This window comes from Ambystoma mexicanum, chromosome 10, assembly GCF_040938575.1.
Source record: "Ambystoma mexicanum isolate Mex_15411 chromosome 10, UKY_AmexF1_1, whole genome shotgun sequence".
Lineage (NCBI taxonomy): Eukaryota > Metazoa > Chordata > Amphibia > Caudata > Ambystomatidae > Ambystoma > Ambystoma mexicanum.
Genome location: NC_090932.1, coordinates 1,387,980,005 through 1,387,997,128, shown reverse-complemented (window position 1 = coordinate 1,387,997,128; position 17,124 = coordinate 1,387,980,005). Strand labels below are relative to the sequence as shown.

At 49.6% G+C, this 17,124-nt stretch overlaps 1 protein-coding gene across 1 annotated transcript in view; it reads left to right on the top strand.

The window, feature by feature from the left end:
- Nucleotides 1–250: 250 nt before the first annotated feature.
- FAM222A (family with sequence similarity 222 member A) overlaps nucleotides 251–17,124 on the top strand; it is a 305,618-nt gene continuing 288,744 nt past the window's right edge. Inside the window, exon 1 of the mRNA XM_069619412.1 lies at nucleotides 251–1,763. The gene's annotated coding sequence lies outside the window, so the exon portion shown is untranslated. The remainder of the gene's footprint in view (nucleotides 1,764–17,124) is intronic.

Here is a 17,124-nt window from a genome sequence, read left to right as displayed (position 1 = left end):
TTTTCCACCCACGGAGAGGGAGTTCCCTGGGTACATTTGGAGCCTTTTGCAAGTTTTCGGAGACAGATAGATAGACAGGCAGGTGTTGGCAGGGGACGCCTCTGTGCGGTGATTGAAACGCCGCTGCATATGCAAGGTATGCGACAGGGTGTGAATTACCCCCGGCACGCATAGTGTGTGCCTGCATGTCGAAGGCTCGCGTCTGTGGGCCGGCCTCCCCGGAGTGGGCCGGGCTTCCTCTGAAGGGCAGGATCTGCTCACACACTGTGTCAGTGTCGCCGGAGCCGAGCAGCAGGAAGGAGCTCCCTGAACGGAGAAGAGGAAGAGGCGACCGAGGCACCAGACATCTCCCGCTGTTCGTCGTACCCTGCAGCAGCACTGAGGCCGACGCGGGGAGCGGGGAGCCGGCTTCAAATCACCGGGGATATTGGGCGACTTTCTACCAGCGCAGAGCAGCCGCTCCTGGGGGAAAGCTGCTCAATCCGTCTGCGCCAACACCGGGCAGCCTCTGGATTAAAGCTACTGGGTCATGCCTGCGCCCTCGGAATAGCCCCCCTCCCATCACACGGCAGTCCGTCCCGGGGAAAGCGGGGGGGGCTGCTGCCGCTGACTCCACCAGGAAGGACGGGGATTAAAACTGCTGGATCCCTCTCCCACCGAGGAAAGATCGCGGAGTGTTGGGTTAACAAGGGGAGCGCCCCTGGATAAGCAACGCTTCGCGGGGAGCCCGGGCGCTGTCACTGCCCCCGCTTCTGTCAATTGATTAACAGGGGACGGTGGCGGAGCTGCAGCCGCCGCTCCCAGCTTCCTCCGGAGGACCCTTGGGAGAGGCAGAGGGGAGCTGTTGATCCGGAGCCCCCCAGCTCAGCACCATCAGAGCCTCCGGAGGATCGGGGCGGCTCGCGGGCAGGATATAATCCCGGGACCAGCCGGCACTCCCGCACCACGGTGCGGTCATAAAGATAAAGCCCCAAGGACTCGCAGGGGCCGCCGGCAGAGCCCCGGACCTCGCACCCGAGGGAGTCTGCGGCATCGCGCTAGGGTTCACCGCTCCATCCAGGTCGGGCGGAGATTACTGCTCCTGTGGGGGGAAAGGGGCTGCGGCTGACCACAGGGGACCCCCGATCTTCAACCAGAGCGGAGCCAAGCTCTAACCACCGGCTGCCCCTGCACCTCCTCCCCGCGGGACCCCAGCTCCGGCTTCTCTGCCCGCAGCCCACCGAGGCGAGTCCCCCCCCCCCCCCCCCCACCCCGTCGGCTGGATCCGCCGAGTTCTCCTCGCGGGGCTGGTGCTTGACTTGTGATTGGCACGGGAGGCAGCGGGATTGTGACATGAGGCGAACGGCGACCTCTGCAGCTCGGAAAAATTACACCTGATCATTTCTGTGCAGTTTCCATCAGCGGACGGGCGGGCGCCTGCACCGCGAGACCCACACCCACCGCCGCCTGCAACCTCCCGGAGAGTCCGGGCTCCGCCGGGCCGGCCGCCCTCTTGCATTTCGGATTGTCCTGCTGGTTTTTTGTTGGCTTCTTTTCCACCTCGGGCCGCAGCAGTCTTCGAGGGGGATCGCCGAATTGCCACCCACGGGCGAGGATGCGCCGCTGTGCCGCCTGGACGAGGCGCGTCTGAGCTCCTCTCTGTGGCCGGGTTTTAGGCGTATTTCCTGCATCTTCATGGCTCCCGGAAGGAGTGGGGTCTTCTTCAGGACTGCACCCCTTTGAGCCCCGAGGGAGCTTGTCGCCCGACGCCCGCGAGATTTATGGTAGGTTGCTGTGTGTGCCGCAGTTGCTATAAAGCGTCCTATTCACCGTTTGGGAGACCACCCCCGTTGCTGTTTTAGGGTCGGCGGATGGAGAGTTGGGGTGCAGTGTGTTGTTTTTACTTTGTTTCCCATCAGCCTGGTTGAAGAAGAGGGTCTCACGCCCACCCGTGCATGTTCTCGTCTGTAATGTACTATCGCACTTGGCGTATTGACTTGGCAGGCGTTTCTAACAGATGGGGCGGCGAGAGGAAAGTGCATTCGAAGTGCTTCGAGGACTTGCAATAGTTTACATTGGTTGGTACCACATTTCTGGATGTGGGGGTGATGTGGGTGAGCAACAAGGCATAGCGCTGAACATTTCAATTCAACTATTGAACCACCCCCCCCCCCCCCCCCCTTGCAGGTCCTCGTGGTTGTGGGCCCCGAGGTCTTGTGACTTTGAGCAGTCGGGGTGCTGTTTTTTTCTCGATGTTAAATGTGTGTGTGAGGTCGTTGACAGAGTATTGTGTTGGCGCGGGGGGGGGGGGGGGGGGCGGGGGCAACACTTTGTCAGTACGCGCCGCAGCGACCAGGGCACAGGCAGCCGTGTGCCCCTGTAAAATTAATGCACGCAGGTATCCCGCGTGGTAAGCGGGGCGGGGGTGGTGGGTGCAGGCAAAGGTCACGCCTAAAATGATCGCGGGCTTATGCATATATTTATTACAGGGAAGAAGGGGGCAGGTTTCTATAGAGTGCTCAAAGGTGAAGCGTGGAAGGGCATACGATAGATGACCCCATGTTTTATATAGCGCTTAAAGGCACACGCACGATGATTCATTATAGCGCTTAAAAGCATGGCATGTGCCATACACAATGGATGTGGGATTCTATACTGCACTGAAAGGCATATTATTGAAGAAAATACACAGAGTTGTAACATGTTTTGTATAAAACACTTTTAGGCAAGTTAGTGAAGGCCATTGGTTGTAGGTTTCCACCTAGCGTTTCAACTCAGAAGAAAGAGGCACATGCACACTGTTTCTGCTTGATTCATGGAATTATTTGCGTGAAAAACGCAGATTTGCTTGCCTTTCTGGCCGAAAATCCCCATACTTCAAACAGGGATTTTCGGTCAGAAAGGTGCGCAAATCTGCATTTTTCACGCAAATAATTCCATGAATCAGGCTAATATGTAACGCTTAATTGGCAAAGACTAGCATGCCATGTGCAAGGGAGAAAATGGCAAACAAACTGTGAAGTGTGTGCAAGAAACCAGTGTGATTCCTGGGTCAGTTACTGTGTGTATTTTATATAGCGCTTGAGCTCCCAGTTTTGCACACCGCACATAACAGGTGGCTATTTCACCCGACACAGCAGAGTTTGCTTTATCATCCCCAGAAGGATGAAAGGCTGAGTCAACGGGAGTTAAAACTGCCACGAAGTTCGCCCACAGATATCTACAGCCGGTGCGTTCACCCACTGAGCTATCCCACCGACTGCGAATTGAGCTCCAGTCCGAGCAAACCATGAGTTGAGATGATGGGGCAGGGCTGTTAGCGGGTTTCAGAAGGAGAGTTATTGCACCACGGATGGCTTTGCAAGGAGACTGGGCCCTTGTGTCTAATGTCCTGTTCGAACCCCGCTGTTGGCCTGCCCTTGGGGGACCCTCGTTGGGGAAACCAGGGGCGGGTGGTGCATTTCTTGACGGCACGGGCCAGTGGGCCACTTGCTGAAGGCAGATTAAACGCTCTGTTTGTGCTAATCCAGAAAGATTAGGAGAATTGTTTGCGGAAACGGGCGCTGTTCGTCTGAAACTACCTCCATTCTCTCCCTGCGTCTACGGGACCCCGTGGTTAATTGTGGGCCCAAAAGGACGCTGGAACTATACATTTCCACCGCAAACCGAGTGGCCTTGCAGACTTTGGAGGGCTTTTGGTTTTATCACAATTTGTACGAAAAAGCATAAAGGGCCCCGATTCATGGAATTTTTTTTTTTGCACTGTCCACTGTGACTTTGCACTGCCGACGTTTGAACCGTGCAACAAATAACATGAATTCGGGCCCTAAATAATGTTGCTTATGAGACCAATACGTTGCCGAAGGTGGGCGCCACCCTCTTACGCAAAATGCAGTTTGTTAGCCCCAACAGTTTCTCTGCTTCGGAAAATCGCCCAGGATCACACATGTCTCTGCCACTGTGTATGAGCACATTTCATTGGCTCTAGAAAATACTTGAACATATAGAACTCTATGACATATAGTTTATAATAAAGCCCCCCGCCCACCCAGAAGCCAGCTGGGTCCGGGAGTTAGGGCGCATGGAACCGTCTAGACCAGCGGCGGCCGCGCCGGTGGTAGCCCATCCCGCCGGCCTCCCTCATAAAAGGCGCTCCTGCGCGTCGCAGACGGCGCTCCCCAGCCCGGGTGGCACCCGGCCCTCCAGCCTGAACCCAAACACGGCGCACCTGGGCGGGCCGGGACGTGAGAGGTCTGGCACCCACGTGTGACCCGCTCAATGCACACACTGTCCTTTGACAGGCCGGGCCGAATACCGCACCTCGGTGCCGTGCACAGCAGAGGGCTCGACGTGTGCGTCCCGGCATCTGACTTGGCACCCAGGCTGTAAACCTACAGCGAAGCCCCCGAGCTCTGCGGGAAAGGAGAAACGGGCGCTTTAAAGGACGCAGACAAGCGGCCTTTGCAGCTTTGGGACGAGTTCAAAAGAACACCCGACGCACAGATCACACCCCTTTACGGCCCATCACACTTTATGGCGTGTTTCCCACCGGCCATGCAACATCAATGAGCCCCTGTCTGGAAGGATAACTGTAAATAACAGTTTCTAGTGCACGTACATCCCGGAGAAGCAACATGGTCAACTGCTGTGTCCTGTTGCCATTTCTTTCACGTGCTCGTGCTTCTGTTTTTGTTCTGGTAAAGGCAATTTCGAACTCCGTTTTCCAGAATTCCGTAGCGAAGGAGTTTTGCAACCGTTGGGACCTCCCATGTCAGAAGCATCCTTTCTTAGTTGCCCCTTCGGGGCTTCTGCATCTGCGATGCTTCAATAGCGAACAGCACAGCGGCGCCCTGCGTTTCAGTAGGCAACTTCTCATACTGGCTCTATGAGATGGCCTTCGAAATCCGCTAAATGTTTCACCCCTTCGCCCCCCCTGCACACCCATCAATCCCACGCGGTGCTGTTCAGTTTGAATCTTTATTTAGACAGATATATTCGCCCTGATGGGCTCCTCGCTAGAGGTGGCTTGTCTTTACGGTAATTCATCATCGTGGTAGCTTTTGCTACCACCGGCGGTAGCGAAATGAGAAGGCACGGGCCGTGTAGGTTTCAATATGAAGATGCAGCTCGCGTAAGAGTCTTACAGCTCGGCTCTTTGGAAGGTTTTTATGTATCGGACAATTGTATGGCGTCTATACACAGGTGTTTCCAGGCGCCAGTTGCTGCCAGTCTGATCGCTCAGTGGGTTGAACGCGTGCTGCTGAGATCTGTGGTCACACGGACAGATCAAAAGTTCCGGTTCTCATACCCTGGTGTTTCAGAGGTTCAGGAAATAGTTTTTTTATTTTTTATTGAATGAGGCAGCTATTGGTGTGTGCTGAGTACCCGCCTCCGGAGCTGTGCACGGATGCCTTTGTAACCCGCAGACGGTCCCAGCATCTTATCTCACAGCGGTCAGGCTTTCAAAAGGATGGTGGGTGGGTTGGGGGGGGGGGGTGGGCAGTGAGTCCCACTTCACTTTCTTTTCCCCACCGAACTTTCTCTTCTGTTCGCAACAGCCCTTCCCAATGCTCCGCAGACCAGTCAAAGCAAGTGGGCGTGCGCCTATTTGACAATGAGCAGAATCTCCGGGCGTCCTCTCTGGGTCCCCGGCCCCATTTCCTTCGTGGGCCTTTATTCTCTTGGCCAAGCTCCCTAATATGGAGCCGCGCGTGGCATTTGACAGCAGTGAGGGGAGTGCACGTTCCCCCCGTGCATTATGGTAGCCATTCAGGCGGTTTCCTATCAACACACCAAAGATGCGCGCAGAGTGCGTCATGGCGGCGCGTCGGAGTGCGCGGCCCTTTCTACTACTACAGATGTCCCCACAGAAGTCAGGCGGAAACGCCGTGTTTCGGCATCAGTACCCTCCCAGGGAGTTCCGTACCCTGTGCACTGGCCTGCTAGAGGAGGGAGACAGAGAGAGAGAACACCCACCCCTCACCCCCTCTGCCTTCGAGGGCTTTGAATGTTGCCAAATTGCAGGAATGCCCTCGACATCGCACCACAGTGGCCCTTCAACATACAATCCGCCGCAGGTTGCTTTAAAGAACATCGAGTTAAAAACCGATTCCAAAAATCATGTTGGTGCGTGGCCAGTTGACACATAATCCCAGAGAGTGGGTCTGAAAGTTTGGGGTGCACGCTTTGTTTTAAAGAGTGCGGCACGGTGCAAGCGTTTGTTAGAGATCTGAATTAACGTGTTTATGCTTTCGGGTAGCACACGCCTTTTTCCTTTAATGAACAGATTGATAACAATTAAATTGTTTCTTACTATGTTCCCAAAAAAAAAAAGGTAGATTCAAGTGCTTGCTGAAGAGAAGTATAACCTGCCGCCAGGAAAGAGAGCGCCTCGCAAGACGTGTCCCAAAACAAAATCAGACTGGAAACAAGTCTTCACCTAAGAAGAGTTATTTGCATAACAACCCCAGATTGCCCACCCCATGAAAGTCATTAATCAATAAATGATCTTCCGGGCGGTTCGATGCAATGAGTTTACTGTAGTCAGTTTGAAACTGATGAAATGAGCTTACTGTAGTCAGTTTCAACTGATGCAATGAGTTTACTGTAGTCAGTTTCAACTGATGCAATGAGCTTTCTGTAGTCAGTTTCAACTGCACGAGACGCCTCAGGTGCCAGTGCACATTGTACTTGCTTTATTTTAGAAATAAACTCCATCCAATCCATTGTGTGTTTTTAAAAGGAATATTATTTGAACATATAGGACAGTAACTTTGTAAATACTTCGAGGTCACGAACATTGATTACAGGAGCCAGTAGGAAGATTGGAAGTTGGGTGGGGGTCCGTAATCCCAGTCCTGGGGAGTGGCACTCTCCTCTTGTAACTGGTTACGGGTTGCGTGGTTTTATCTCATGTTGAAGACCCGGAGGGCACGATTCATGGAATACTTGCCCGGTTCAAAGTGAATTTGCACTGCTGAAAAGTGACTTTGTACTGCCGACACAAACCCTGATTCATGCAACTGTGCAAAGTGTATTTTTGCAGTGCAACGTCCGGGTAACGTCATTGTTGCAGTACAAAATATCTTTGCCCGGACTTTGCACGGCAAAAATACACTTTGCACAGTTCCATGAATCAGGGTTGGTGTCGGCAGTGCAAATTCACTTTGAACTGTGCAAATATTCCATGAATCGGACCCCGGGTGTATGTGTGTTTTAGTGCCTGCATAACACAGGCTTTGCGTTGCACTGTGCTCCTCTCCACCGCGCTGCATTTTGAGTAAGAACAATAAAAATCTAAGAAGCCCTGCACGTAAGAACAATTAAAATCTAAGAAGCCCTGCACGTGTGGGAACGGCGCAAGTTGCCCGGATGCAAGTCCAAACAGTTTCGGCAGTGCAAAGTCACTTTCCGGCAGTGCAAAGTCACTTTGAAAATGCTCAACATTATAGGAATCGGGCCCTTGATTTTTAGAACCGGCAGGCCCCCGTTAAAACCCCATCGTCAACACTTGAGGGTTTTAAAGAAAGAACAATGCTGCCAATTGAGTGCAGGCCATCCTGCAAAGATGAAATGAAGTTAAGCTGGCATTTCCGTTCTCCATTCGGTGGGCATGGTATGGCTGAGTGGAAGGGCCTGGGCACGAGCATGGCAATTTCTGTGCACAGGAAACCCAACCCCCGCCCTGGCGGTACTGGTACAACCCACGCGTTATGCTATGTGATGCTGTGTTGTGCGGGGCGGTGCTCTTCTGCCGTTCCTGTGGCCTGGTAGTGCTGTGCACGTGACGTCACTAGAAAGAAGCACGTGTCGAGCTATGCGTGTTAGTATTTCAATGTCATATATATGTTTTTGTTTTACCGTAATGCTGCGTTAATTACAGTTTGTTTCAACCGACTTGGCTTGTTTACCGCAATGTGACACGCCGTTAGAAATGAGAGGCACTTGGGCGCTCTGGTACATGTTGTTCCCTTCCGCTGTCTGTGCGTCGTGGTATTGTGGAACACATTTATATTCCATTTATACTTTACCTCATTACAACCCTCATTACAGCAACAACACCTTTTCATAACACTGCGAATGCTTGCTTCGCGCGCGCCGTTGTAATGCCGCGTGCGTGTAATGAAATGGAAGCGTTCTTGATAATGAGATTGTCCTATTTGACGGTGATGAAAATGTGCGCCATTTAGGCAGACCAGCTAAGTCTGGCGTCTTGCCACAGGGCCGTGCAGTAACTTCTAACCTGGCTGCGGCCGTACAGGGCCGCGTTTAAATAGCGTTTGCAGTAGGATTTTCTCATTGGGAAAACGCTTTTGCCAATCGGGCCGCTTTGTTTTGTGGCATTGCTGTGCATTGTCGGCGACATGCTTATGCACTGGCTTCAGGGCTGGACTGGGAACTAAAAGAGGCCCTGGAAATAATTACTGGGGACCAAAAGAGGCCCTGGAAATAAAGTTCAAAGTGGCCCTATATGACACATTTTCAGCAAGCCCAATTCTTTTCCTATGAGAAAATTTGGAAATACCACAGAAAAGAGGCCCAGGGTGCAGAGGCCCACCGGGAAATCTCCAGAGTTCCCTAAAGGCCAGTCCACCCCTGACTGGCTTGTGGCGTAGCTGTGCAGTGTTTCGTGACATTGAGGACCAGTGTCTTGTGGCAAGGCTGTGCAGTGTCTTGTAGCATAAGTCTGCAGTGTCTTGGGACCTGGTGGTCCAGTATCTTGTGGCATGGTCATATGGAGTCTTGTAGCATGGCCATGCATTGTCTGTTTCTTGTGGTGTAGCTGTGCAGTGTCTTGTGACATGGCCATGCCATGTCTTGTGGCAGGGGCATGCAGTGTCTTGTACCTGCTGGTCCAGTATTTTGTGGCATGACCATGCAGTGTCTTGTGACATGGCCATATGGTGTCTTGTGGCATGGCCGTGCAGTGTCTTGTGGCATACGTCTGCAGTGTCTTGAGACCTGGTGGTCTAGTATCTTGTGGCATGGCCATGCAGTGTCTTGTGGCATAACCATGTGGTGACTTTTGGCCATGCAGTATCTGTATGTTGTGGCATGGCTGTGCAGTGTGTTGTGGGAGCCTTCTGCTGTGCAGTGGCCTAGCTACTGGTCCAACCTAGATTTAAGGATCAATTCTTAAAAAGGTGGCCAGGTCCCCACCCGCAAGGACAGTGTTACCCTCCCCCAACTATTTTATTGTACCAGATATTGTTGACCAACGACAGTAAATATTATACATGGATCATGTATCTAGTGAAACTTAATGATAATATCAGAAAAGCATGCTGTTCAGTGCTGTCTCAAAGTATCAAAGTATGCTCGCCGCAGCTGAGTGTGTTTCTAGTTTGAAGGCAAACAACCGAAGCAAAAATGCTCAACTTTCAGTATATTTAAAACTTTTACATTAAACACAGGAACGTTGATTCGTGGGTTTAAATAATACAACAGTAGTAATGATACTATCACGTTCTTATATAGCCCTTCCAGACAGATTTCTCCTGCTTGTAAGCGCTGTTATAACAGGATTAATAAGATGGCCGCATAATCAGTTACCTTACACATGATCCATAATATACATATCAAGCCGATTATCAATTGTGATGTTATTTCTTCAGGATTAACATTTTTGAGAAGAAGTTCTTCCGCATTGCAGGTCACTTTCAAAGGCAAAACTCCACCATTAGGGGGTCGCTGTGTTGGGCCGGCAGGGGGCCAGCGGACGGGCGGTTCGTGGGCTCTGGCGTGGCAGGTGGGTGCACGGTGGTGCCAATCTGGGGGCTTAAACAGTGCCCCTGCGGGTTGTCGCCACCGTACCTGCACTGCCCACCTAGAGCCCTCTGACTGTGGTAAGGAGTTTGTTTTCCCATCCCGTTCCCCCACCCCCCTTCTTTTAGGTGGAAGGGGAGAGTGGTGCTGGTGGGGGAGGACCATGGGGACACTGAGATCCCTTTCCGGGGGACTCCGGAGCTGGAATGGGGCACATCGACTGGAGGCTCCCGGTGGGTGATGGGGAGGTGAGACTGAGGGGGCAGGTGGGCCGGGTAGAGGGGGGGCTGCCTTCCGATAATGCCTCCCGAGAGGGGCATGGTGGGGAGTCGACAGGGCCTCATGTGACGCCCCAGTAGGGCAGAGAGCCATGGTCCGCCTGGACCGCTTGCCCGTAGGAAGTGGTGTAGCTTGTGTTGGTATTATTGATACTGTGTATTGGAGAAACGCCACATTTATGTTCGCGCATTTATGTTAGTTGTGAAATGAAAAATGTGGCTGTTTTTGGCACCCAAAAAGATACGTGTTACGTGTGTTCACTCTTCACCTAGGCATGCCCCTCCCTACTCCCTGCTCAGTCCACAGAGGATTTGTTTCCAGGTCAAAGATCAGTAGTATGTCCAAGGCCTAAGTGGTTACTGGGCCAGGTCGGCCATTGCCCACTGGCCTTCATCTGTGCCCCATAGCTTTGAGCATTATCATGTTTCTTCCAAGGCCACTATCCAGTCGTTATAACTTTACAATCGTCCAGTAACTCCGCTGCTGCACCAACAACAGCATGCAGAATTTCACAGCACGTGAAAGGGAGGGAATAAGGGTGGCGCAAGCGATCCATGTTAAAGTAAACATGCAACCAGCCGGGCCTCCTTAAGAAGGAATCCAAAACAGGACTAGTGAAGGGATTATTGCGGCTGCAGCTAAAGTGCGGTGAGGACAGATTTGGGGTTGGTAGGGTCCATCTGGATCACACTTATCGCCCCCTGCTGGTGGCACCCTAAGGGGCAACTTAGACTTGTCTGCGGTAGCAGCACTGTCCTGAGGCTAGGCTGTCGCCTCGATCACGCACGTGGATTTCCAGTGAGGTCAATGAGTGCAGCTAAATGTTCTCTGGTGGGAGCAGAGGGAGTACCATTTTCTGGGCTCATCACTAAAGCGTCTTCTTGCTGGCTTGTCTCCACCACCCTCTTCATTGCATGTTTCTCAACCACAGCTTGCTTTAGTGTGTTCATTAACCCCTATAGGTTTTAGTCCAGTTGTGCAACATACACCCTCACTTTTGTGAGACAGTCTTTGTGTGCGACCTGGTTCTTTGGAATACTGACAGTAGATGTTTTTTTTTTTTAGGATTTTCTCAACTTTGCTCTTTTGAATTGTTGATTATTGTCGTTTGCCCGACTGAGCAAACACCCTGTTACAGAGAACCTGCCCTGGCCGCATAAACAGTGGCCAACCCACATGGGTGGACCTTTGGCCTGTAGCAGACGTGCAATGCATATTTTCCTAGAGCAACTCACTGGGACATTCTCTCGAGCAATAGCACAGAGGCTTCCGTGTACGATGCCTTCTCCCATGAAGAATACAAAATGCTTCTTCGTCCCTAGATGTTGAGATGTTTTTCAGAAGTACCTGTAAGGTAACAGTTGTATGTTGAGAGGGGTAGGATTGCGCTTAACACCATTGAAGTACAAAAAAACATTTGAATCTCACTCGATTTGTGGAGCTATATATTTTTTGTCGACCAATGTGGCATCTTGTCTTTTGTTTTCCTTCACGTGTAATATGTCCTGATTGACGGGAATTACTCAGCGTATACAATCGGATATCACCAATGAACTAATTATTTGTAGCTTTGTGTGCCTTGAAGATGACCCAAGTGTCGAAACACGTGTCAGCTGTTCTTCAATACATTTTCATTAAAATACTGTACTCAGATTATTATTTTTTGTACTTCAATGGTGTTAAGCGCAATCCTACCCCTCTCAACATACAACTGTTAATTTGGCACCAGCCTATGTGGATTGGTTGGTGGGTACTGGACTGCTGCTAACGCCCTTTTCACTGATATTGTGCTTCACGGATTTAGCAGTGATAAATAGCGCACAAGTACTTTGTTTGTGATTCCACACTTCTGGTACCTGTAAGGTAAGATTGCCCAGTGAGCACCTAAGGAGGTTAAGTCAAGGAGGCGCAGATTGCAATAAAACTGGTGAAGATGGAGGTGCTGAAAGCTGGTGCATTTACTTGAACAAACCTTTCCACACTAAAGTCAAAGGGAAAGTGGAAGCCAGATGACCTGACACTGAACCCCATAATGACATCACAGGAAGTGACATCACTTGGTGGTGGACCTTAATTAAGGGCCGCTGTATTTCTTCACCCAATCCTTATTGAAAACTCGTGTTTCCTGCGTAAATAGTGATGGATAACGCACGCGCAAACATCCACGTACCAAAATTAGCAAAAGCTAAAGGCATATACTCCTAAAATATCAGCAGTCGTATTATATAAAGGACAGGGATTACAGCCCGGGCTACATCACTGGAATATTAATTGCAGTGCAACGCACTCCGAAAGGCCTCACCCGCTAGGAAACCTCTCCCACAGAGTATGCTGGGCATAGCGGGGAAAGCTGCACCTGTGGTGGGTTCATTACAGTATATTGACTGTGAAATCCATTTGCCTTCAACTCTTTGCTGCTTGGGAACTGCATTGTCCATACGATGAAAGTACCTTGAGGAAAGAGTTCCTTTTCTCTAGCAACTAATAACCAGAGAAATATTCAAACAGGGGACACCACCAGGATCAAGTAACTGCTGGTAATCCTAGGGACATTCCTTTTGAGCATAAGGACTGGTATGGCCACCCTTGTACAATAAACCTCTATGCCACCAACGATCCAGATGGCCCTGAAGAGTGCTACGGTCTGCGAAACATGTGTCGGCTCAGCAATCCGATTACGTACTACACCGTAGCACTATACACAATGTGTCCAAAGGACATAAAGGATGTTTGAATGCCGAGAAGCATTAATTTCACTATGCGTGGAGCATAAAGACCGTCCCATTGCCTGCACTTCAGGCAGCCAAGAAACCCCAACGACAGCAATGACCTAAAATGGACTCATTTACTTTCAGACACATATTTTCTTCACAAGCAACTTTTTGTGATAATTCTATGAGGCTACTTGAACAATAGAGCAATACTTATTTTTCAAATTCTTTTTGATTAAAATGCTAACACAAAGGAGGCAGTATTGGCCCTCGTTCTCTGAAGTCCCCATCCTCCCGTTAGCGTAACGTTGCTTACTTGGAGACATCCCATAAATGCTGCTGACTCTTTCCACTTTGGGATTCCAAGACTGTCCATTGCTACTTTAACTGTTTCCCATTCATTTTTGCTTTCCTTTTTAAATGGTAATCAATAACTTATTTTTATAGTGCCGGGAGGATAGCTCAGGGGCAACGCGTTTGTCTCGGAAGCAAGACAACGTGGAGCAACAATGGCTTAGAGACTCTGCTATAAAAGATTAACTCGTTAATGACGAGCCAGACAAAGGAGAAAAAAACATCTCCTGGGCTTCTTCAGTAATTTGGGATTTTTGTAAAGTGCACAAAGGCCCCTGGGTCTGTAATGTTAGTAGCAATGAACCCAAGCCGGCAATGAGTGCTATGCACAAGTGGTTTCCTTTGCCGACATAGACGCTGGAGTTGGGTCGCCATTGTGCGCCATGCAGCCGCCTAGGTGGTTTGTGTCTAAAAGCGAGCTGTGTGGCCAGCCGGTCCAGCAGCTGCCCACAATGGCGGGCCAGCTATCACTTTACCATAATGAGCATTCCACTTCTCTAAATTCTCCCAATTAGGAGAAACAGAAAATAACCATTGTTTCGAAACGTCATTCTCCGCTGTGACACCGAGATTAATGATTAGGTTACACTGCATGTGTGCGTGACATTTAAATGTATTGCAAAGCGCCCCACGCAACCTAATGAGACAGTTATATCATTAAATTCTCTGATCGCCGAAATAGGGAGGAGTCCGTTTTTTTCTTTTCTGGGGCTTGTTTGCGATGCTTACATAAGTTTGACATTTTCCAGCGAATGATTTTGACTCGAGTCAACTTCTAATTAGGAGCCAGATTAGTGTCTGTCGTTAAAAATAACAATTGTCAATAACCGTTCTTCTCCCAAATGGGTGGATGGCGGAAGAAGGATGATAAACAAGGACATGCTTAGGAACCATTAAGAGGAAAATGTCCGATGGCTCCGCCGGGTGATGGAAAGGAGAGCATTTAATGGCATGTTCAGGGAGGTATAAGCATTGCATGCATTCATTAGAGAGGAAAGAGCTTTCTGCAGGGCACAGACCTGGAGGAAATCCAATATGCTTTCTTGCTCTGGGAGCTCCAGCAGGCCTGTCTTGTTTATGAAGCTGGAATCCTGGAAAGAGCTCATATAGGAACAATGGAGAGAGGGAGCCATAACTCTGCCAACCCTCGCCCCACCAGCTTCCTGTCTTCTTCTCAGGCCTCCGTGTTAGAAATCTGTACAAGAAACAGGGTCCGGTATGCCTCATGGGCTCGGATCGCATGAAATCTATTAATTCTAGTAGAGCTACACTCCCCTAGCCTGTGACAGTTTCCAAATAACCGTGCATTGTACGCAGGAAAAACACAAACGGCTTCACAGACGCATCCATGTAAAAATCGGGCTGTTTCAGACTTTATTTTGTTTATTAATACTTCTACAACACTTCCCGAAAATACCATCTGCTCCATAGAAGATAAACAGGGGTGGAATGTATGATCTAGTGATTGGAGAGAGAGGTCAAGCACCCCTGCCTTTGTTGTGGCTTTTCACAATAGTCGCAACCCTTTCTTTTGATCCCACTGTTAAACTGGGAAGCTGACTTTTTCCTGAGGGGGGTGGGGGGTAGGATGGTGGACCGATTTTAAGTAAATCCACTGAAAGTGTTGGGAACTTTGAGCACAGAGGGTTGTTACCAAGGGGTGTCCGGGGTCTGGATGACCCATGTACTCTGCACCCCTGCTGTTAAATGCTATGCCAACAAAAGGTGAAACCAGCCTATGAACTCGAGTATCCCCATGTTTCTGGTCAGACTGTTTTCTTCCTGCATGATTCTGCACCTGGACTTTTATTTGTTTATTTATGTTTACATTTGTATAGCGCACAAAGCAGCCCATGGGCATCACGGCGCTGTTACTTGTAATTACACTTGGTCACAGAAGGGAAAAAAATGACTTGCGAGGGCCACGAATGTGGGTCAATCGCAATACATCATAAAACAGGTGTGGCTTTGCATAACAACTTAACTTTACGAAAGCTTTCAGTTTGCTAAAGTGATGGTTCGGGTAGATCAGTGGCGTGTTGGTGCTCAGTGAGGGACCATATAAAGCTTCTAAACTGACACGATATTGCAGAGTCTTGCGCTCTCTAGTGAGATTTGCCTGTTTTTATATATTTATTTTGCTTATATGGCGCCTTTATCAAAAGCACTTTACAATACAAAATAAGCGGAACAATGAACATGAAAAAAGGCCAGTGTCCCCAAAATACAACCAGTAAAGAGATGGCCCACAAGCCCATCCCCAGGCACGCGAGCAACACAATGAACCTCTGGTGGATATTGACGTTTCTTAAAAATAAGGCGGGAGAAGAGTGAATCTCAAAAGGAGGAGCATTTGACAATTTTGGCGGCGATAATTGAAAAGACCCAAAGTAAGAAGAAGCACAAGCAGAAGATTGAGAACAGAAAGAAGGAACCGGGGAGCAGGATACAGTGACTGGGTGGGCTGATAAAAAGCGAGAAACTCAGCGTGCAGATCTCAGGTTCAACCCTGATTCCCGTTTGGCCTGACTCAGCCTTTCATCCTTCTGCTGGTGATGAACGTCATTATTCTAAAAACGTCATGGGGTTAATGCATCCGCCAAAGAACCATAAACGTAACTGATGCACGGACCATGACCCCGTAGCTATTCTTAGATACGATCCATCCGAGCCGGTCTAAAAGCTGCATTGGTTAAATAACACTTACTTCCGGGGCGCTTCTAGTGACCTAGTATGAATGGTTGTGAGGAAGGGAGTGAAAAGGTGCTCGGGTGACACGAGCTCACACACCTGCCTGTGGCTTTCTCTATCTATGTGGGTATTGGGGAGTGGGGTGGGCAGGCTGGCTCACAAGGGGGGATGGATTTTATTTTATCCGATTTTTGTTAAGGTCTTTAACAGTTGTCGGTTCCGTAATCACAAATTATGTTTTTATTTTGCAATCTCCAGGGTTTCCCAGTGACTCCATGTCACCGAGAACACGCTACTCCAGTCCTGGGATTTGCTTTTCCCTTAGTTTTAGTCCACTTGGAAGAGACCCAAGACTACACGTCCCAGAATGCATTTGATGGAGAAATGAATCCCCAGGACTGGGCCTGGTGGCCCTGTTTACGTGGAGTCATCTGGTAACCAGATCTTAAAAGAAGATGCAGCAAGTGTGCTTCCTGCTTAGGCTGGAGCTTCCTTTGAATTGCAGAGTGTTCTCATGAAATGGGCTGACATGACTTGGATTTGGTGCCAAAGAGCAGCTTTGAAGTGTCTCCAGTGTGGGCCGTCCTGACTGCGCATTGGCTAATTGTGAGCAGCTCTTCCCCAGAGTTATTCACGGTGCGCCAGTGATGGGATATTTCAGCGGGCTCAAGTGGCCACACCTGCACACGTAAATCCATTTTGCCTGGCCTCTGCAAAGCCTCACTGCTCTTTTATCAAAAGTAATTGCAATTAGTCATGGCAAGACTTTGAAGCAGCTTAAGCTGATCTTCTGCTGTTCACTGGCCGCAGGCTGTGGCGCAGAAATTCTGCCGGACTTGTTCTGAAATGATGCTCCCAGCGAACCCTGACCCCTGGAACACAAACGAGCTTTCTCCAAAGGACAGTGGTGCTGGCGAGGATCTACGTTTAGCCCTCTGGTGTCTGCTGCAGAGGAAGGCTTCATTCACCGCCTCTAGGCCGGTCTCACAAAGAATTGCAGAAAAAGATCCATACGTCTGACAATACATGTATACATATTAGGTACTTCCTACTTCTTTGACTTTGGGGGACCAGTTTCAAGTCAGGAAAAAGCACTAAGCAGCACAAAATAAAATAGGGCACTGGTTACCCCTCGCTTTTCCTATACACAGACTGTATTTACACCACTTTCATGCATTCATTGCGTTTAGCATTTAGTCAACAGAAGGTTTGTTTAATAAAATAGAGAATTTCATTCATTGCTGTTCAACTTTTTTTTGTTATTGATAATATTCATGGTTCAAAACCATTATACAAATTCAACTTGTTCAATACGCTTTTTCAGACAGACATCAACATTCTAAAA